This window comes from Balaenoptera borealis, assembly GCF_965194805.1.
Source record: "Balaenoptera borealis genome assembly, chromosome: 11".
Taxonomy (NCBI): domain Eukaryota; kingdom Metazoa; phylum Chordata; class Mammalia; order Artiodactyla; family Balaenopteridae; genus Balaenoptera; species Balaenoptera borealis.
In genome coordinates this window covers 81207965-81231272 of record NC_138868.1, presented here as the reverse complement: position 1 = coordinate 81231272, position 23308 = coordinate 81207965, and the positions used below count along the sequence as shown (strand labels likewise).

General features: G+C 37.1%; 1 long non-coding RNA gene across 1 annotated transcript; it reads left to right on the top strand.

Moving 5' to 3' along the window:
* The first annotated feature begins 661 nt into the window (after positions 1-661).
* On the top strand, positions 662-22988 carry LOC309604974. Its single transcript, XR_014231190.1, has 2 exons — positions 662-18442; positions 18760-22988. It is a non-coding gene; the product is annotated as an uncharacterized lncRNA (long non-coding RNA).
* Positions 22989-23308: the final 320 nt, after the last annotated feature.

Genomic DNA, 23308 nt, shown 5'->3' with positions numbered 1-23308 from the left:
AGAATACAGAGCCTGAGAGAGGATTAAGGCACTAACAAGTTATTTGGAAAGTTCAAGCCCAGGGAAGTGAGGATGAGGAAAAAACAGAAGTGAGGGAAGAAAAGGTAAGGAGCAAAACAATATGACACATTATCACATTGGCTTCTGCTTTGCAGCAAGTTGCAGAGACATAGCAGGCCTCTCAGCAGGTCTGTTTTCTTAACAAGCAGGATATACAGGGAAGGAATATATGATGTATTAGTCCATGAAATAGAAAAAAGAAGGTGGTTTATCTGATTAGGCTTATCTCATCTCCTGTTTCCCAATGACCCAGGTTCTCAACATGGAGAGCTAACTCCTCTGAGCTTCTGGGTTGCATCATCTGGCCCCAGGAAAAAAGAGCCAGTATGTAGTGAGTCCACAATGGCATTTTATTCAAGTCCAAAAGTTACATGGCATGAATGGGGTGCTACCAAAATTATGGAGGGGTCAAGGGCTCACAGCATACCATTTTACATTCTTTCCACTGGCTTGAAAACCAACCAGAAGTATCTTTTCAAATTACTTTTAGGATTATTCCCCATAACAAAAATTTATATAAACTAATATGGACTAAATCTTCTTTGATACCACACTACACTCTCCACATACCATATACACCACACACACACACACACACACACACACACACACACACACTCACACATATGTATTCCTTTGAATAAAGGTCTACTGTACCTTAAATTCTAGGTGGGTGTCTATGATGATCTGGTAGTCATTCTATGGGGACAGAATCAATCTTTCTCCCTCTTTGAATCCTTCTTTTTCTCTTCATAGGTTATCTAGGCAGTCTCTGTGGATTGCATCTGGTATGAAGATATCACTGAAGCAAGGTCCAGACAATCAAGTCAGAGAATCCACCTTCAAATTTTAGGAGAGCCTAAGAATAGCATCCCTCAAATGCCATTGAGCTATGTAAGGTCAGGGTTCTTGTTCTCTGTAGGAGAAACTCCCCTTCTGGATTGATATCTTTAGAGGTGTTTCTTGCTAGGATGTGCAATGAGCCCCCTCTAATATGTTTGTCCTACATCTGATTATGTACCTGTGAGTTCTTCTAATCCATCCATCTGGCTGCAGATTTTAGGAGAAAATATGCAACAGTAGTACACTGGTGTCGATAGGATGTGTTGGCTTTCTCTGGAACATGGACAGTGCTTAGAGCACTGATAAGGGCTGTGGCTAGAATAGAGACTCAGGCTTGTCATTAGTATACTCATACTATGCATAGTCATCAAGAGACAAAAGGGAAGAAGTGGTTCAAGGACTCTGAGAAATTTCACAAGGTTTGTGTCCAGTAAGCAGAGCTAAGCAAGGAATATAATGTATGCCTGTTTTTCAGTTCAGGATGCCTACCATAATATCACTCTACCAATGATATAGCATTGGACTTGGAAACACCAGGCATGTTTATTTAAGGCCTGCTAATAAACATATAATAGGGTGCCAAATGATGTGGATATGATTTTTTTTTTTAAGATAAAGATAATGATTCAAAAATAGTCCCTATCTGGGTTTTATTTGTGCCTGTGGAGAAATAGTCACCTTGATCAGACCTTCTTCTGGGTGCCCACTTGACTATTCCTTTTCGTTATTAAGCTATGTCTTCTTCTTCTTTATCTTGTAAAACCAAATTGCTAATAGGTAATATAACCAAGACTTGAGTCCATCCAGCCAGTCTAGCACTTAAAAGTGTAGGTTCTACCATAATTCAAAAAGAGTCACGTACCAAAATGTTCATTGCAGCTCTATTTACAATAGCCAGGACACGGAAGCAACCTAAGTGTCCATCAACAGATGAATGGATAAAGAAGATGTGGCACATATATACAATGGAATATTACTCAGCCATAAAAAGAAACGAAATTGAGTTATTTGTAGTGAGGTGGATGGACCTAGAGTCTGTCATGCAAAGTGAAGTAAGCCCGGAAGAGAAAAACAAATACCGTATGCTAACACATATACATGGAATCTAAAAAAAAAGTAAAAAAGGTCTTGAAGAACCTAGGGGCAAGACAGGAATAAAGGCACAGACCTACTAGAGAATGGACTTGAGGACACAAGGAGGGGGAAGGGTAAGCTGTGACAAAGAGAGAGAGTGGCATGGACATATATACACTACCAAACGTAAAATAGATAGCTAGTGGGAAGCAGCCACATAGCACAGAGAGATCAGCTCGGTGCTTTGTGACCACCTAGAGGGGTGGGATAGGGAGGGTGGGAGGGAGGGAGACGCAAGAAGGAAGAGATGTGGGGACATATGTATATGTATAACTGATTCACTTGGTTATAAAGCAGAAACTAACACACCATTGTAAAGCAATTACACTCCAGTAAAGATGTTAAAAAAAAAAAAAAAAAAGTGTAGGTTCTAATGGTTAACGTTACCTTAACATTAATGGCAACTTACATTAGCATGGTCCTGAAAAGTAGTTGTTAAATGAATATCTAATGCAATTAAATGATGACTTCTATTGTCTTATTTGAGACAGCATAGCATAGTGGTTCAATATCAATTCAACAGCTAGTTATTAACAATTTATTTATTAGATAAGAGCAAGTGTTCTTGAGGAAGACTGCCTAGTTCTGTGCAGTAATACAGGAAGGCCAAATGGGGCTGGTGAGCGCTTAAAATGTGGCTAGTGTGACTGAGGAACTGAATTTTTTAATTTTACTTAATTTTAATTAAATATAAATTTAAAAAGATACTCAATTATATACTGTAATTCAGGAATTAGAAATATTCAAGGACATTTAGAACAATTTGGGTGTATGAATCTACATTTTCAATTATAAATTTCATAAAATCTAAATACAGATCAAGTATTTCAAATGAAAATTTAATGTCCAAATTGAGATGTCCTATTAGTGTAAAATATATACCAGATTTCAAAAACAATACAAAAGAAAGGAATGTAAGTAATTTTTATATTACCTACATATTGAAATGAAACTATTTTTGATATACTGACTTAAACTATAATTAATATCACCTATTTCATTTACTTTTATTTAATATGGATAATTGTAAAATCTAAAATAACATAGATGGTTCACATTATATTTCTATTGAATAGTGCTGGCCTAAAATCTAATCTTGACTTTCCCACATGTAAGTTGTAGGCCTTGGCAAGTTATTTTACCTTTTTCTACCTCTATTTCCAGGTCTGTGAAATAGAGCATAACATCAGTTCATACAGAAGAAGTTGCAAGGATTAAATGAATTAACACATACATGTTTAAAGTGTGTCTGACATACTTTACATATGTAAAGTTTACGTGGTAAACTATCAAAGGTTAACTATCATTACTATTACTGCTAATTTTATGCATTCTATATATAATCTTAATACTAATTTTACCATTTCAATGACAGATCTACAGAGATTCTGAACGCATATAAACATAAAAGATTGCCACACTTAGAGTTGTATTTGGATAAGGATTTTCAAAGGAGATTATGGTTGTTATTTAGATTAATGGCCTAAAAAGCTTGGATTTTTTTTTTTTCTGGCAGAGCCAGTGTTCCTTCAACATTGTAGGGATTTCTGTGCTGCTACTTATTTGCAATTTTTATTACATTTCAACAAAGAGCCTGGCTTAGTCTGAGCTATTGAAATAGTAAAGAAATATACATGATGGCATGGTTTATTTCATCCAGTTTTCAACAAGCATTGTAGTTTTTTTGTCTCTTCCTTTATGAAAAATGTCTACTCAATTATAGGATATTATTCACATTAACATTACCTGAATACTTCCTTGAGAGAAAAAAATCTGCAGGGTGAAAAAGAAATAGCAAAGATAGAGGATGGAAAGTAAGGGCTGTCTTCTTCTGGAGTCATTGACCTCAAAGTGTTATGTACCACTCCCTTCCTAGACAACTCCCTAAGCCACTTCTACAAGCAATTCTCCAAATTAAGACAGCATTATTTTAGGCATTCTGAAGACCACCTACATAACCACAAGATACACTTTCTTTCCTATAGAAATATTGGATCCTCATGTTGTGGCAAATACATATCTTCAGATGTGGTTTCTTTCATCAGAGAGCCTACAGTTGGGTGGGTGACAGATACATGAATGCATACAAGGATGTATGGTCCAGCAGCTGTATGTAAAAGGTGCTGTGGAAGCACAAAGAAGAAAGACAAGGGGGTAAAGGGAGCAGAGAATCTCCCAGAAGAAGTAGGCCTTGGGCAAGTCACTTCACTGCTATCAGATTCAGTTCCAGCACCTATAAAAGAAAAGGAATAGACCAGAGGATCTCCCAGCTGTGATCTCCAGGAATTTTTAAAGGAAGTCAGAACAGCCATAGTCCATGGTCACCAGTTTTCCTTTTGTCCTTGAATTCCTAACTGATTTAAAAAAATGTAGAGAAGGGTCAACCAAGATGGCAATATAGAAGGTTTTTGAACTCCAATTCTCCCATGGACATGATGAATTTACAGCTACACACAAAGCAATTACCTCTGAAAGAAACCCAGAAACTAGCTGAGCAACTCCTATATATTGGCAAAGGAAAAAATACCCATATCAAAACCAATAGTAAAGGCTGAGACACACTTTAGCCATAAACTCCATCACAGCACCATGTAATCAAGAGAAAACTCCCAACTTTTCCTGAGGAGTAAAGTGTTTAGAAAACACATTTAGTACCCCAACTTTTAAGAATCCCACTCAAGGGATAGTCCCCCAATATACCTCACTCTGAAAAGTCAGTGAGGCTTATGTCCACAAGACCCACAAGACTATAGGAAACAAACAAGCAGTTGTTAATGAGTGCAGAGCACTTGCTGTGGCTATTCCCCCAGGACTCAGCACAGAGGAAGCAGGTAAAAATGTCCACCTCCTGGTCTTTTCTGAAAGAGGTCCATCTACACACTTTAAAAGCTACTGCTTGAGGGTCAGGCATCTAATTTAGCACACACCTAGGGGCTAGCTTTGATCTTCTCCAGGGACAGGAAAAGGTGACTGATACTTCCCTCATCTCCTCCCTCTATCCCACTCCATGTCTCCATTTTCTCCCTGGAAGGAGCTTGTACACATATCTGTGCCCACCTTTTGTGGCTGATACCCAAGGGATAAGCCCCAGATCACCTGGCTCTGATAGCCAGTGAGACTTCCATTTATGAGTCCTACAGAACAAACAAATAAGCAGTTCTTAACAGGCACAGGAGCACACACACAACACCACCACCACCACCATGCCCCCATGGCTATATACAGACAGAGCAAGTAAAAACATCCATCTCACAGTTTCTACCTGGAAAGGGCTTAACTACATACTTTCCCAGCTGCTGCCTCAGCATCCAACTTCCAATCAGCCTTCATTTAGGTGCTGAGTACACTTCGCCCCTTTGGAACATGGATGGATCTTGGCACACCCTCCAATACCAGGAACCACTATGAACAAAGAAGGCAGCTTAGACAATCACAGAGGTTTGAGAGACACCCAGGAGCTTGAGCAGGGGTGATTGATGAGGTTAATCTCCTACTTGAGATTACTCAGTCAAGAATGGGGAAGGTACCTACTTTACCTGAAGTGCATATACCAACATAGCGAAGTAAAGGAAAATGAAGAAACAGAGAAATATGTTCCAAACAAAAGAACAAGATAGATCTCCATTAACAGATCTTAATGAAATAAATAGATCTTAATAATTTACCTGATAGAGATTTCAAAATAATGGTCATAAAGATGTTTGGAAGCATCACACTTCTTAATTTCAAACTATATTAGAAAGCTATAGTAATCAAAACAGTATAGTATTGACATAAAGACAAATACATAGATCAATGGAACAAAATAGAGAGCTCAGAAATAACCTCATGCATATATGGTCAATTCATTTATGACAAAAGTGCCAAAAATGTACAATTATGAAAGGATAGTCTCTTTAATAAATAGAGTTGGGAAAACTGGATAACCACATACAAATGAATGAAACTGGATCCCTTTATTACACAATACACAAAAATCAACTCAAAATGGATTAAAGTCTTAAATGTAAAACCTAAAACTGTAAAACTCCTAGAAGAAAATATGGGAGGTTAAATCCCTGACATTGTTCTTGGCAACGAATTTTTGTTTCTGACATTAAAAGCATATTCAACAAAATAAAAAAGAAACAAGTAAGACTATATCAAACTAAAAAGCTTCTGCTCATCAAAGGAAACAGTTAACAAAATCAAAAGGCAACCTATGGAATGGGAGAAAATATTCTCAAACCACACAATCAATAAGGAGTTAATATTCAAAGTATATAAAGAACTCATAGAACTCAATAGCAAAATAAATAACCCAATTTAAAAAGTGAGAAAATGGCCTGATTAGACATTTTTTCTGAAGAAGACATACAAATGGCCAACAGGTACATGAAAAGGTGCTCAACATCACTAATTATCAGGAAAATGCAAATCAAAACCACAACAAGATATTACCTCATACCTGTCAGGATAGCTGTTATAAAAAAAAAAAGGCAAGAGTTAACAGATGCTGGTGGTAAAAAGGAACCCCTTGCACATCGTTGGTGGGAATGTACACAGAGGGAGGTTCCTTAAAAAATTAAAAATAGAACTAGTACATAATCCAACAATTCCACTCCTGGGTATATATCTGAAGGAAATGAAACCATTATCTCTAAGAGATATCTGTACACCCATGTTCATTGCAGCAGTCCTCACAGTAGCCAAGGTATGAAAGCAACCTAAGTCATCAATGGACGAATGAATCAAGAAAATATGATATATATATGTGATATATATATGAAGGTACATTATGCTGTCTTAAAAAAGAAGGAACATGGATAAATCTGGAGGGCATTATTCTATAATAAGCCAAACAGAGAAAGACAAATACTACGTGGTATCACAATATGCAGGATCTAAATAAAAGCTGAACTGCTGAACTCATAGGAACAGCAGTTATAAAAGTAGTTGCTGGGGTCTGATGGATGGAAGAAATAGGGAGATATTGGTAAAAGGGACAAAATTTCAGTTATAAGTTCTGAGAATCTAATGTATAACATGGTGAGTATAGTTCATAACACCATGTATTGTATAATTGAAATTTGCTAAGAGAGTAGAAGTTAAATATTCTCACTAAAAAAAAAAAATTAATATGTGAGGTGATGGATGTGTTCATTAATTTGATGGGGGGAATCCCTTCACAATATATACATACACCAAGTTATCACATTGTACACTTTAAATATCTTACAGTGTTGTCAATTACACTTTAGGAAATAAATAAATCAAAATAACATTATGAAAAAAAGTATGGCTGCATCTCTCATCTTGGGAATTCAGCTACCACCAACCCCTTCCTCACTCTCCGCTCCCTTACGTCTAGGAAATGTACTTTTAAAAGAGAGAGTGAGTCATATATACATACATACAGAAAATTTCACATTTTAATTTTTATTGTGGTGTCAAGGAGCAATGATGACAAATTTTAGCAAAGATTAATGCCCTATTCATGTGATGCCTAAACTATGAGTAGGAAAATGAAAAAAATTCAATCAGTTGTCTATTGGTGACATTACATACCAACTGCTTTTTCTGATTTCCTCACCTCCACCTAAAATTTATTTGAAATGGACTGCAGAACTGTAGCTACAACTAGATATGCCCATCCATAGAGATAATAGCTGTCCACATGGTGCTCTGAGGGAGCACCATGTCTGGAAGGTTTTTGCCCCTAATTTTCACATCCACCAGCCTATTCCATGTGAAAGACATTCTATATTATTCTTTGAATTAAGTCAGATATTCTTTGAAAGAAAAACACATTAAACCTTAGTGATAGTCATCACTGGTACTCATTAAAATGGGATTGTTGATTGGCTGACACATGAAGCAGGTCTGATAAATGGGAGAGTAATGAAGAGACTTTCAGAAGTAGACCACTTACCATATAGCAGGCCTGAATGTGACACCCTAAGGGTGGGTAAACAGACTTGAAAGGTTTTGTAAGAACCCTAGAAGCTCACTCCCAAACAGATCAGGCTTGAAAAGACAGGAAGACACATGATGATGCACAAATTTTGCCTCTCCATAATTTGGAGAAAGAATAAAAGATGGACCAAATAAACTCCTGAAAATGAATTTCTTGACTGCATTTTTATTTTCTGTATCTCTAGTGCCTGAATATAATGCTTGTCCCATGGTGGATGAACATGAATAAGGTCTTGAATTGGGTGAAAACACAAATTTTCCTCTGGGCCAAAATCAAATATTTGTAATTGACATTCCTGCTCCTAGAACTCCCAAAGCCTATTTAAGTGTACTATGGCAATGATTGCTGCTTCCAGCAGTACCCTTGGGTTCAACACATAGATTTGCACATTTAGGAGGGAAATTAGAAAGACATTTAGGTTTTCAGAACTGAAAATCAAGATTAAAAAAAAAAGAAAATCAAGATAGTGTTGACCCATGGTTTGGAAACAGAAATGAATTATTATAAATGAATATTAATATGTATTATTTTAATATACAGAAATAACAAAAGGAGGGCTAAAATGGCTCATAACCCCACCACACAGACATTAAACAATCCCACCTCTGCAGATGTTAAAGTTTATGTAATCAAGTTGAGAACATTTGAACAATACAAATGATTCAAACCTAAAAGCAAAAGCCTCTCTTCACATCACTGCTATCTATACTTTACAGAATTTCTTATAATTTTTAATGGCATGAAATAAACTTGGGTCCACCCAGGAAAATCTGTGAGTCATGGTCAGTCAAGATTCCCAAATACTGCCAGGTGCAGTCACTATGAAAGAGTGATTAAAGTGCAGTCCTTGCCCCCAAGGAATGTGGTTTCCTGGAATTATATAGTTTTCATTCTAAAAATAAACTGAATGTTATGATATTTCTATAAACTGAGTTTAACTTAACCCTGTTATGACTCACTCTAAAAATTATGAACTCTCACCTGTTGGATCTTCAAACTGGTACCACCATCACACATACTTCCCCTCCACCACAAACACATACACACACACACCTATGAAGTTAGCCCAAAAGGAGGATCTGCTCCCTCTTGTTTCTATACAGTGACTTTACTGAGGCCATTTTCATTTTCCCTGGTTATATCAGGACAGCTGGGACAATGAAAGTAGCTCCTCTTGATCATAAGTTCTTACAAGATTGTGGCTCCCAGATTTTATGTCATATTTATTACATATAAATATAAATTTTATTATAAATTTATTATATATTAAAATTTATCATATATTTATGATATACATATACCACTTCATATTATAAGTGAGACACCAGAGACCCTGAGATGTTACATGACTGTCTCCTCACAGTCACACAGCTTGTTACTGTCAAATCAGGTCTTAAACCTAGCCCTCATTACCAGTCCAGTGCTCTTTTCATCAAATCACACCAGAAAAAAATCTGGCTTGTTTTTGTCAATACAATGTGCTCATGCTTCCTGGAAACTGCACAGGCCAGCAGCTATATTACTTTTCTAATAGCTAATGCAGTTTCTCATGAAAGCATGTTCCTCTCTCTAAAAGTAAATTAAATGGCATAATCTTCCCATAAACTGGATTAATAACATATTCTCTATGATAAACAACATTTAAATCAGAATCACCTCCTCTGCAATATGAAATTGAAGTTTACTTTTGATGTGTTGTCTGTTGATGAGAGTTGACTATAAATGTAGGGCCATTTAGTAAGTAAATAAACCACTCAGTTAGGAGGTAACATAATACACAGCAATTTTTATAAATCTCTTTTCATTTTGCCTTTCCACTGGTTTGGAAGAATTAAAGAGGACATTGAAAATGCATTAGGTAAATGATATTAACAGTGCCATTTAAATGCCATGATTTGTGAAAATACAAAGAATAAAAACATACCTTGGGACTGCAAATAAAAGTTTAAGAAGGCAGTTTTCCAACACAGCTTCCTGGAACATAAAGAAACATCTGGAGGGTTAGCTGGGGGAAGGCAGACGTGAAGGGAGTTTTGACCATCCAGAGCAGTTCCATTTGAAATGTCTGCAATTTGTCTTTGAATTATGTAGATTTTATCTTGAAGAAAGGGTTCCAAGGCAGGCAGGCAGGCAGGCAGAAAAGAAGGGCAGAGGAAAGAAGGAAGGAAAAACTTGAAAAGCCATGTCTTTGCTCATTTTAGGTAGAAAAGCATACTATTTGTCAAACCTTAGCCCAGCTCCCATCTTTATTTCATTGTAGTAGCATAAAAATTTTTGAACTGATCGGGACAAACCCTACTAAATAGTAAGCATTTGTCAAGTGATCATGATTAAAATAATGTGTTACTTTTGGTAGTGTATATATGTCCATGCCACTCTCTCACTTCGTCTCAGCTTACCCTTCCCTCTCCCTGTGTCCTCAAGTCCATTCTCTATGTCTGTGTCTTTATTCCTGTCCTGCCCCTAGGTTCTTCAGACCTGGTTCAGTCTTGGGAGATTGTACCTTTCTAAGAATTTATCCACTTCTTCCAGGTTGTTATGATCCTTTTTATTTCTGTGGTGTCTGCTGTAACTTCTCCTTTTTCATTTCTAATTTTATTGATTTGAGCTCTCTCCCTTTTTTCCTTGATGAGTCTGGATAAAGCTATATCAATTTCGTTTATGTTTTCAAAGAAGCAGCTTTTAGTTTCATTGATATTTGCTATCACTTTCTTCATTTCTATTTCATTTATTGCTGCTCTGATCTTTATGATTTCTTTCATTCCATTAACTTTGGGTTTTGTTTGTTCCTCTTTCTCTGGTTGCTTTAAGTGTAAGGTTGGGTTGTTTGTTTGTGATTTTTCTTGTTTCCTGAAGTAAGATTGTACTGCTATAAACTTCCTTCTTCGAACTACTTTTGCCATGTTCCATAGGTTTTTGGATAGTTGTGCTTTCATTTTCATTTGTCTCTAGGTAATCTTTGATTTCCTCTTTGTTTTCTTCAGTGATCCATTCATTGTTTAGTAGCATATTGTTTAGCCTCCATGTGTTTGTGTTTTTTTACAGTTGTTTTCTTGTAGTTGATTTCTAATCTCATAGTGTGGTCAGAAAAGATTGATTTCAATTTTCTTAAATTTACTGAGGATTGCTTTGTGGCCCAGCATGTGATCAATCCTGGAGCATGTTCCATGTGCACTTGAGAAGAGTGTGCATTCTGCTGCCTTTGGATGGAATGCTCTATAAATATCACTTAAGTCCATCTGGTCTAATGTGTCCTTTAAGGCCTGTGTTTTCTTATTGATTTTCTGTCTCAATGCTCTGTCCATTGATAAAATGGGGTGTTAAAGTCCCTCACTATTTTTAAATTACTAAGTCCCCCACTATTTTAAGATTAATGTCAATTTCTACCTTTGTGGAAAGGTAGAATTTCTACCTTTGGGGTGCTCCTATATTGGGTGCATATATATTTACAATTGTTATATCTTCTTGAAATCATCCCTTGATCAATTCTTCTTTGTCTCTTGTAATAGTCTTAATTTTAAAGTCTATTTTGTCTGATATATGTACTGCTACTCCAGCTTTCTTTTCATTTCTATTTGCATAGAATACCCTTTTCCATTCCCTCACTTTCAGTCTGTATGTGTCCTTAGATCTGAAGTGGGTCTTTTGTAGACAGCATATATACCGGCCTTCTTTTTGTATCCGTTCAGCCAGTGTATGTCTTTTGGTTCAAGCATTTAATGTATTTACATTTAAGGTGATTATTGATATGTATTTTCCTATTGCCATTCTCTTAATTATTTTGGATTTGTTTTTGTAGATCTTTTTTCTTCCCTTCCTCTTTTGTTCTCTTCTCTGATGATTTGATGACTAAATTTAGTGTTGTGTTTGGACTTCTTTTTCTTTTCTGTGTGTGTATCTATTGTTGATTTTCAGTTTGTGATTACCATGTGGATTTGATATAGCAGTCTATATATATACAAGATTGTTTCAAGTTGCTGATCTTTTTATTTTAAATGTTTTTCCAATATCCTGCATTTGTGCTTTCCTCTTCTCACAATTGCTGGTTTTGATATCATATTTGTGTGCAGATGATTTCCTACCTTTACTTTATGTTTGCCTCTACAGGTGAGCTTTTCCATTCATAATTTTCTTATTTCTCCTAGTGACCTTTTCTCTTCTGCTTAGATAAGTTCCTTTACAATTTGTTGCAAAGCTGGCCTGGTGGTGCTGAGATCTGTTAGCTTTCGTTTGTCTGTAAAGCTTTTGATTTCTTTGTCAAATTTGAATGAGAAACTTGATGAGTAGAGCATTCTTTGTTGTAGGTTCTTCCCCTCCATCACTTAACTATATCATCCCATTCCCTCCTGGCCTGCAGAGTTTCTGCTGAGAAATCAGCTGATAATCTTATGGGGATTCCCTTGTATGTTATTTGTTGCTTTTCCCTTGTTGCTTTTAATATTTTTTCTTTGTCTTTAATTTTTGTCAGTTTGATTACTATGTGTCTCAGTGTGTTCCTCCTTGGGTTTATCCTGCCTGGGACTCTCTGCACTTCCTGGATTTGGGTGACTGTTTCCTTTCCCATGTTAGGGAAGTTTTCAGCTATTATCTCTTCAAATATTTTCTCAGGTCCTTTCTCTCCTCTCCTTCTGGGATCCCTATAATGCTAATGTTTGTGTGTTTGAAGTTGTCCCAGAGGTCTCTTAGACTTTCTTCATTTCTTTTCATTTTTTTTTTTTAATTCTGTTCCATGGCAGTGATTTCTACCATTCTGTCTTCCAGGTCACTTATTCGTCCTTCTGCCTCAGTTACTCTGCTATTGATTCCTTCTAGTGTATTTTTCATTTCAGTTACTGTATTGTTCATCTCTGTTTGTTTGTTCTTTAGTATTTTTAGGTCTTTGTTAAACATTTCTTGCATCTTCTCAATCTTTGGCTCCATTCTTTTTGTGACATCTTGGATCATCTTCACTATCATTACTCTGTATTCTTTTTCCAGTAGGTTGCCTATCTGCACTTCACTTAGTTGTTTTTCTGAGGTTTTATCTTGTTCCTTCACCTGGGACATATTCTCTGCCATCTCATCTTATCTAACTTTTTGTGATTGTGGTTTCTGTTCTGCAAGCTGCAGGGTTGTAGTTCTTGCTTCTGCTCTCTGCCCTCTGGTGGATGAGGCTGTCTAAGAGGCTTGTGCAGGCTTCACGGTGGGAGGGCCTGGTTTCTGCCCACTGGAGGGTGGAGGTGGGTCTTGCCCCTCTGGTGGGCAGGGCCATGCTCAGGAATACTTTAAGCAGCCTCTCTGTTAATGGGTGGAGCTGTGTTCCCACTCTGTTGGTTGTTTGTCCTGAGGCATCCCAACACTGGATCCTACTGGGTTTTGGGTAGGGCTAGGTTTTGGAGAGGAAATGGATGCCTCCAGTGGGGCTCATGCCAATGAGTACTCACCAGAACTGCTGCTGCCAGTGTCTTTGTCCCCACAGTGAACCGCAGCCACCCCCCACCTCTGCAGAAGACCCTCCAATACTAGCAGGTAGGTCTGGCCCAGTCTCTTATGATGTCACTGCTTTTTCTCCCTGGGTCCTGGTGTATACTAGACCTTCTGTGTGCCCTCCAAGAGTAGAGTTTTTATTTCCCCCAGTCCTATGGAATTCCTGCAGTCAAACCACTCTAGCCTTCAAAGCCAGATTTTCTGGGGGTTACTCCTCACATTCCCAGACCCCCAGTCTGGGAAGCCTGATGTGGGGCTCAGGACTTTCACTTCTATAGGAGAACTTCTGTGGTACAATTATTTTCAGTTTGTTGGTCACCCACACGGTGGCTATGGGATTTGATTTTATCACGACTTAGCCCCCTCCTATTATCTTGTTGTGGCTTCTTTGTCTTTGGATGTAGGGTATCTTTTTTGGTAGGCCCAGTGGTTTTTTTGTTTGTTTGTTTAGTTTTTTCAATGGTTGTTCAGCAGTTAGTTGTGATTTTGGTGTTTTTGTAAGAAGGGGTGAGCTCACGTCCTTCTACTACACCATCTTGCCTGCAAGTCCCATAATAAAAATTATTAACAACATTTATTGTATTGTCTGTCATGTACTTTTAGATATTTTAGCATAAATTATATAATATATATGACCTCTGTGTTTAAATTAACTCTAATCCTCACCTAAGAATGATTAGTTACTATCTAAAGTAAACTAATCAGAAGTCTACACCCAAGGCTTTGTTAGTTAACATTTGAAAAATCCAATCCACATTCCAGAAGAAACTATTGCAAGAACTTCCAGTATCATCTAATCAACACCAGAGTGATAATGTTAATTAACATAAGGGATGTTAAAAGTAATTTTTCACTGGAGAAATGAATACTGTTTAAGATATATGATTTGTTAGAGGAATTGTAAAACCTCCTCCAGTCTTGTATTTAAAGAAATTACACCATGACCAGTAACCTAATACTTTCATATTAGTACCACAAGTCTAGAACTCAATGTGGCCTAGTGTCCACCTCACTCAATTAAGACAAAACTTTGTCTCCTAATCCAAATACAAGGCTGGCTGAGCCTTCCATAAGAATACTCCATCTGCCTTGCAGTTCCATTCCAATGGAAACCCATTCTTTCGTCCTGGTCATCCAGGTATCCTATATTTATCAGACGTCTCTATAATTAGGTGAAGCCATATATCCTACTTCTGCCCAAAGCAATGTGGACAGAACCATTAAGTAGAAGAAGCCTCAGTCTTTGAATGACTACATGGAGCAAACCTCCTACCCTCAGTGACCTACATTGGCTGTGACCTGAATGAGATATAAGCCATTATTATATTTAGCCATAGAAGTTTGGACATTACAATACTTTACATCAATTAGCTCACTTGGACTAATGCAGTCAGTTAGCAACAACATTTAAAAAGGAAATTTGGGGAAAACCTTCTAAATTGTACAAATATTTTTCTATTACAAGGAATGTCCAGACTCAATGCCTCAGAAAAGAAAGAGTGTTTAATATTCAGTGATGCTAAGTCAAAGCTATAAACCTTGGTAATCCCTATCAAATTGTCTGGATGGCTCTTCAGATGCATTAAATAGAAAATCTAGGTATGGTAAAGCAGTGTTGATGTCCTCCTATCCTAGCTAACTCTTCCCTTTCTCCCTCCTAAAAAAAAATGCAATAGGAATTCAGCACAAATTTATAATAGATGAGTAATATTCAAATGAAATCCAAAATAAGATGAAAATTAGCACCTGTTATTTTGAGTCAAAAATCACAGGTACTTTTTTTGGAATAGCACATCATAATTGCTTGTTGAATTTTTCCTTTCTCTCAAAGGTCCTGAAGAATATCATCAATAAAATGATTTGTTTGATTCATTTTGTTAAAATACTGATATCATTAATGGAAAAAGAAACTTTTCAATGTTTCTGTCATGTAAAATCTAACATGAATTGTCTTTTAAAATAATCCATAATGTTTAAGGGCAATTGCACCCCAAAGGATTGCTCCTCTAGGTCTCAAAGCACAAGGAGAACAAGAACAATTCAGATATATTCAACCATTACTTTCTGACACTTTCAAATTACATTATTTTTTTTTTTTTTTGCATTTTGTATACCTTTGGCTCATAGAGCTTATTTATTTCATTAAATTTTTAAAAAATTTGAATAGTTTTAGATTTACAGAAAAGTTGCAAAATTAGTACAAGGGCCACTATATAACCTTTGCCCATTGTCTCCCAATAATATTGGTATTATCCTATACCACCATGATCCATTTGTTACAATTTGTTGGTCACAAGAAACCAACAATGGTACATTACTATTAACTGAATTCAACAGTTTATTCAGATTTCACCAGGTTTTTTTCCTCAATATCTTTTTTCTGTCCCAAGATCTCATCCAGGGTACTACATTATATTTAGTCATTATGTCTCTCTAGCATCCTCTGGCCCATGATAGTTTCTCTGAATTTCTATGTCATTGATGACCTGAAAATTTTGAGGAGCACTGATAAAAGTTTTTGCAGAATGTCCTTAAATGTCTTTTTCATGTTTGTAGTGGAGTGGAGTCATGGGGTTTAGGGAGGAAGACCATAGAAGTAAAGTGCCATCTCATCATATCATGTCAAGGGAACATGTTATCAACATGACTTATCGATCACTGATGATGTGAACCTCAATCACCTGGATAAGGTAGTATTTACCAAGTCTATCTACTATAAAGTTACCCCACTCCCCAAGCCTTTCCATACTATACTTTTGGAAGCAAGTTACTAAGTGCAGCCCACACTCAACTGGGCTGGAGTAGGGGCATGAGGGAAGGAGAAGAGAGCTAAGCTCCACCTCTTGGAGTAGGTAGTACCTACATAAAATATCTGGAATCCTTTGTAAGGAAGAGTAAATTCTTCTCTTCCATTTATGTACTTATTCAATCATTTATTTATATCCATATGGGCTCATGGGTATTTATTCTATATCTTAAATTACAGTCCAATATACTTTACTACTAAAATTGATTCCAGCCTTGGCCATTGGGAGTACTCATTTTTCTTTTGCAAATGTACATTTCTGTACATAAATACCTCTGAGGGCTGAAGAACCTCCAAAATTTCACTTTTAGAAGTAGCAAAAAAATGAAACTTTTCTGTTTAATAGGAAATGCAACTTTATGGAGTCAGTCTGACCAACTGATAAAAAAAGAGTGATTTTTAAAAAACTTTGTGTATCCATATTTAATAAGAAGGGACAAATAAATCCTTGAATATTTTATCTCTGATAATCATTCCAGTTGGAAAATGATATACTTCTTTACTCAAAGTCACCAATTTGAAAATTAATCTCATTCAATAAACACCTTCACAGAAATATTCATAAGAATATTTTGCCAAATATCTGGGTACTGTGATCTGGCAAAGTTGACACATAAAATTACCCATATTATGTAGTAAGAGGAAGTGTTTTTCATGAAACTTTTTCTCTCCTAGGCCATGAGTAGGGGGGATTATGTTTTATCCTAATATTACTAGCTTCAGTGTCTAGCCTGGTGTCTTGTACCAGGTGAATACCCAGTGAATATTTCTTAAATTACTTTTATAGACAGGAATAATAATATCTGCTATTTCTGAGTGACTCTTACTGGTGACATTTTATGTACTTTTTTTCATATTCTCACAAAGACTCTGCAAAGCAGAAGTTATCATTTTATAAATCAGCAACTGATACTCATAGAAATTAGCTAACTTGCTTATGGTTAGATAATTGGTAAACAATAAAAATTCAAACTCAAGACTGTATGTCTTCAAAGCACATTTTCTTTCCTCTCTATCAGGGATAGCAAACAAGTTCTAACTCCTGTGCCTACTACTCCAGTCAATTTTGTTGAGAATTGAGAGTTTCTGTGTGGGCTCAGGAAATAAGGGAGCCTTCCATGGGAGCAAGATAAGATGTGCACATTTGATATTTTGGCTCCACATTATATTGGGTTACAAAAATTACCTGCAAGATGGAATGAGCATTTTACCCAAGGTCATTGTTCTATATGATAAGGAGAGAATTTGAAATTTGCCAATTTTCAGCACTGAATGTGAAATCTCACTGTTCATTTCTTTCAGGGTCTCATTAGCACTTCATGCAAGTAGTTTAGTTAAGTGTGGGCAGACAAGATTGAGAAATATAACCTTGTCTGGCAAAAGACAAGGAAGATAAAATAATATTTTTGTGTCCTTTCTTTAAATCCATCCCAATGTCTTTTGCACCATCCCTTCTTTATATGTGGGAGCTTAACTCTAATGCTCTCTTTGGACTCTACGCTTCAAGACCAACTTATAAAAAGTTTATTTTAATAGTTCAGTGGAAAAAAATAACACCCATGCATGGGATCTAAGACATACCCACCTTATCTCAAATTCAATTCCACATAAGTTACCAGGATATTTCTTTCAAGTTCTGTGAGATTTTTTCCCCTCCCTGTTAGACTATAAGAATTGCTGTCTATTTCATCTTGCTATCTTTTCCTAAGAGACAGGTTATAAATGTGAGAGAACCACTGCAGTTTCCCAGGGGAGGTTACCTGCAGCCACACTTTTATATCTTTTTCTTGTACATTTCTATGCTGTGCTGTGAAAAAGTTTGTAGTTTTCTCTTAAACAAAATGTGAGATTGACTTTAGATGTGTGTGTGTGTGTGGCAGCACTGCATGTTTTCTTTGATAAGCACACAACTTTGTAGGCAAATTCATTCACTCCCTGAAATCCATAAAGGCAAAATTTTCAAGAAACAATATTAAAATCCATGTAATGCATTATTATTCATATAGTAATATCAAGCAAAGAATACTGCTTGAATTCTCCAAAGATCCCCAAATTTTCAAATACAGGTCATTATAGTGGTCATTTCCACCAGTTGAGAGTTTACACAATGATCACTTCTGGTTTAACAATCCAGCTCAGATGAAAGATGCAGATGGTTCCTTTGTATAAAAAACACAGTACAGGGCTTCCCTGGTGGTGCAGTGGTTAGGAATCCGCCTGCCAATGCAGGGGACACGGGTTCGTGCCCTGGTCCGGGAAGATCCCACATGCCGCGGAGCGGCTGGGCCCGTGAGCCACAACTACTGAGCTGGCGCGTCTGGAGCCTGTGCTCCACAACGGGAGAGGCCGTGACAGTGAGAGGCCCACGCACCGCGATGAAGAGTGGCCCCTGCTTGCCGCAACTGGAGAAAGCCCTTGCACAGAAACGAAGACCCAACACAGCCAAAAATAAATAAATAAATTTATTAAAAAAAAAAAAAAAAAGAAAACGCAGTACAGTTGACCCTTGAACAAAGCTGGGGTTAAGGATGCTGATCTCCGTGCAGTCAAAAATCATAGTATAACTTTACAGTTGGCCCTTTGTATAGGCAGCTCCACATCCACAGATTCAACCAACCATGGATGGAGTAGTACGGTGGTAGCACATATTTATTGAAAAAAAACTCTTCATATAAGTTGACCCTCACAGTTGAATCCCATGTTGTTCCAGGGTCCATTATATTTCATTTCTCTGAATATTCACTCATGATAGAAATGTTAAAACACTATTGAAATTAATATAATTGTCACTTAGAAATCTTACCGCACTATTTTCCATTTCATTCTCTTTAGGAAATCGTACTCCCTCCCTCCAAGAAAGATTCAACAGACAACCAAGAAAAGAGTTGAATGCCAGCTAAGTCAGTATCAGTGTTGTTAAATGTCAGAGAATAGGTAGGGTTTCCCTCGGTACGTCTGCTTATACAGGTCCCTGAGTCAGCTATCTGCTCAGAGGACCAAGAGGTGCTGGCTCATTTTGGAACTTCATTCTGTGACTCTGAAACTCTCCCATCTCCTGTGTACTCTCTTTCACAAACATGTGAAAGGAAAAGGGGAGGATGCTGTCAACTTCACTGGATTTATTAATAAAACAAAAATATGAATGAAAGTAGTATCTTTCCTCATGAGGTTAATATACTTCTAAGACGACCTACACACACAGGTGATGGAGGAGTTATCCTCTGAGATATTTGAAACAAGATTGCACAGAGCTCTTGTGAAATAATTTATAGTAAGACCAGATAGATAGAGAGGAATGTGTGGAGTGCTGTTTGTTCTTTTTTTCATTTAGGATTAATTCCTACTATTGGGGAAGGGAAATTTCCCCCTCTACTCCTCTTGAGTTCTGTGGCTGGACTAATAATAAAATCAACACAAGACAGATTATTAACAGGAGAAAAAGAAACAAATGTTAATTCATACACAGGGAGAAATGGAACCTAAGAAGTAGTCAAAGCAGGCAGATTCCATACTTTTTAAACCAAAAAACTCCAATAAATTTGTGAGGAATTAACAGGATAAAGAAACAGATTCTAGGGGGCTTGGAGTAATAAATTAAAGAAGTAACACGATTTGTTTATCCAGGCTTCTCAGCCTGAATCCCCCCTCTCTGGAAATAGGGGTGTCCTTCTTCCTCCAGATGCAGGGGTGCACCTTTCACATGAGAGATTTATTTCCTGCTTTCAGGGAGACAGAAAGGAGGGTTGAAGTGTTCCTGTCACATTCACAGTTTCTGAAGTAACTTGATTCAAATTAATCAATATGCAATTGAGACACATTTTGGGGCAGCTACCCTGGGCCCCAACACTACTTTGTAATTCTGATTCAACCCTCCTAAACCAAGATCTGAAAATAATAGTCATGTTAATAAGGGATAGCTCTTTAAAGTTAAAAAATTAAACTAAACAAGCAATTTACATATTTTCTCATTTGAAAAATCACAGCTGTTTTGTAAAATAGCTATAAAATTACCATTATTGTACCCATTTCATAAAGTTCACAGTTAAATGATTCATTCAAAATTACAAAACTGTTTTAGAACTGGGATTAGTATTTAATTCTTCCTTCTTCCAGTTGTATGCTCTTTCAATTATATCTCAAAACCCATGTAGCAGATTTTCTAACCTCCAGACAGTTTTGGTACTTGTGTCATCCTAGATGAACCCCAAGCACTTCTAATTTGTAGAATGTCCTACACTGCAATGAGCATGTAGAGGGGAAACAGCAATCCAGATTAAAGAATGACTCCCTAGAAGACATAACTTCTGAGCTGAGTCTTAAAGCTCAGGTCAAAGTTAGTGAAAGAAAGAAGTGGGAGAGGAAGAGAAGGATGAGAGAGAGACACAGTCTAGGCAGAGGCAGTGACCCTTATAAAGGCATATGCATTTGAGAGATGATGATTTATTTGGGGCCTAACAAGTTAAGAATAGCAAAGAAGGTTTCTTTTCATGACATCTGTCCATCCTATAGGGTTTATGCTGTCCTCTGTGTGTGCTTTACCTCTGCCTTTAGACTATAAGCTCCCAGGGGACAAATATACCACCTCTCACATCTTCATATCTCAGAGAGCACTTCATAGGTTCAGGCACTCAGTAAATTTGATAAACAGGTAAATGAGCAATGTGATTTAAACAAGTCATTAATTTCACTAAGTCTGTTTTCTCACTCATTATATAAGGGTAATAATAGTACTTACCTGACACCTCTAATTTGAGGATTAAATAAGGAAATTCCTGTAGAGATATTGGTATCGTGCACAGTGCACGATAAGAGCTGAATAAATCTCAGGCAGTGCTTATTGTTCTTATTGGTGCAAGTGCCTAAGTTCAAGGGCAGTGTTCAATGCAAACTGATAAAATCACCACTCAAAATAGAAACAAACATGGAAGGAAACCTTTGTATAAAGCCATGAGAGTTTTCTCTAACCCCTCTTTCCATCTCTGCACCTTGAAAGATGCTGCTTTTTGTACATTGAATTTAGCACTTTTCTATGTATGGGAAGATGCAAGAAACTGGGCTCACTGAAACCATTCCTTTGACATGCACCTTAATTATATAGGGCCAGTATCCTATTTTCTCCATCCTGAGTCCCCTCAGAGTGCACCGTAGGAAGTTGGTGTTGAGGGGGTAATGCAGCAGCTGATGGCTTGATGGTTGCAACCTCCTTTGTTTACTGATATGGCAGGTGACATTCTTCATCCACAGATACATAAATAAATGAATGAATAATTCTGACACAATTGGTCCCTTCTTTTTTTATCTATATTCTTCTTCTGAAAGTCTAATTATATAAATCATATTTCTTTTCCTGTTACAGAGGTAACTGCCTAAGGCTGTTTTTTCAATAGGATCATGATGTAGCAGGTATGATAGTATTGATATGATCAGAACAACCCTAAGAAAATTGACTCCAATTAAACCAGCACAGTTGGGCAAAGGTCACTGGTTTCCCAAAGGCTTCAAAGATTTGAGGTAAGAGGCCTTTCCTATTTTTGTGCAGAAACAAGTTATAAATACTCCTCTGACAAGAGTACAATCATCTCAACTCTCTAGTCATTCTGTTATCAATCACCTCTCCTTCAATTCAAATGCGCTTTGTATACTAATTTAAAATTTATATGATCTATGCCAACAGGAAGCCCTCTAAACTGCAGAGGGAAAAGTCTGTAGTCTTCTAATAGTTCACCTTGCAAGTGAGACCAACATGTTCTTGGGGAAATAAGCCAAACAGGGCTTAGAGTTCATACACATTTTTCATATATCCTGTATACAGAAAAGAAGAAAGGGTCGGGGTTCTTTCTGCCAGTGGGTCTGAAACAATTGGGATTGTGTGTATCTTTCTGCATTAATATGAAAATCCTCCCCTGAACAAATGAAATTTATTTTTTTTAACATCTTTATTAGAGTATAATTGCTTTACAATGGTGTGTTAGTTTCTGCTTTATAACAAAGTGAATCAGTTATACATATACATATGTTCCCATATCTCTTCCCTCTTGCATCTCCCTCCCTCCCCCACTCCCTATCCCACCCGTCTAGGTGGTCACAAACCACCTAGCTGATCTCCCTGTGCTATGCGGCTGCTTCCCACTACCTATCTATTTTACGTTTGGTAGTGTATATATGTCCATGCCACTCTCTCACTTTGTCACAGCTTACCCTTCCCCCTCCCCATATCCTCAAGTCCATGCTCTAGTAGGTCTGTGTCTTTATTCCCGTCTTACCCCTACGTTCTTCAAAACCTTTTTTGTTTTCTTAGATTCCATATATATGTGTTAGCATATGGCATTTGTTTTTCTCTTTCCGACTTACTTCATTCTGTATGACAGACTGTAGATTGCCAAGAAACACATGAAAGAATGCTCAATATCATTAATCATTAGAGAAATGCAAATCAAAACTACAATGAGATATCATCTCACACCGGTCAGAATGGCCATCATCAAAAAATCTACAAACAATAAATGCTGGAGAGGGTGTGGAGAAAAGGGAACACTCTTGCACTGTTGGTGAGAATGTAAATTGATACAGCCACTATGGAGAACAGTATGGAGGTTCCTTAAAAAACTAAATATAGAACTACCATACGACCCAGCAATCCCACTACTGTGCATTTACCCTGAGAAAACCATAATTCAAAAAGAGTCATGTACCAAAATGTTCATTGCAGCTCTATTTACAATAGCCAGGACATGGAAGCAACCTAAGTGTCCATCAACAGATGAATGGATAAAGAAGATGTGACACATATATACAATGGAATATTACTCAGCCATAAAAAGAAATGAAATTGAGGTATTTGTAGTGAGGTGGATGGACCTACTTGACTTCCTTTTGCTTCAGGTTCCTAACTGCAAAATGAGGACAAGCATGGTATCTACCTCAGAGGGCTGTCGTGCGTACTGAATGAGATGAGGCTTCTGAAATGTCCAGTCCACCACCTGGCCCTCAGAGAGTGAATGAATGTTAGCTACTTTCTTGCTATTATCATGACCACAGCTGCT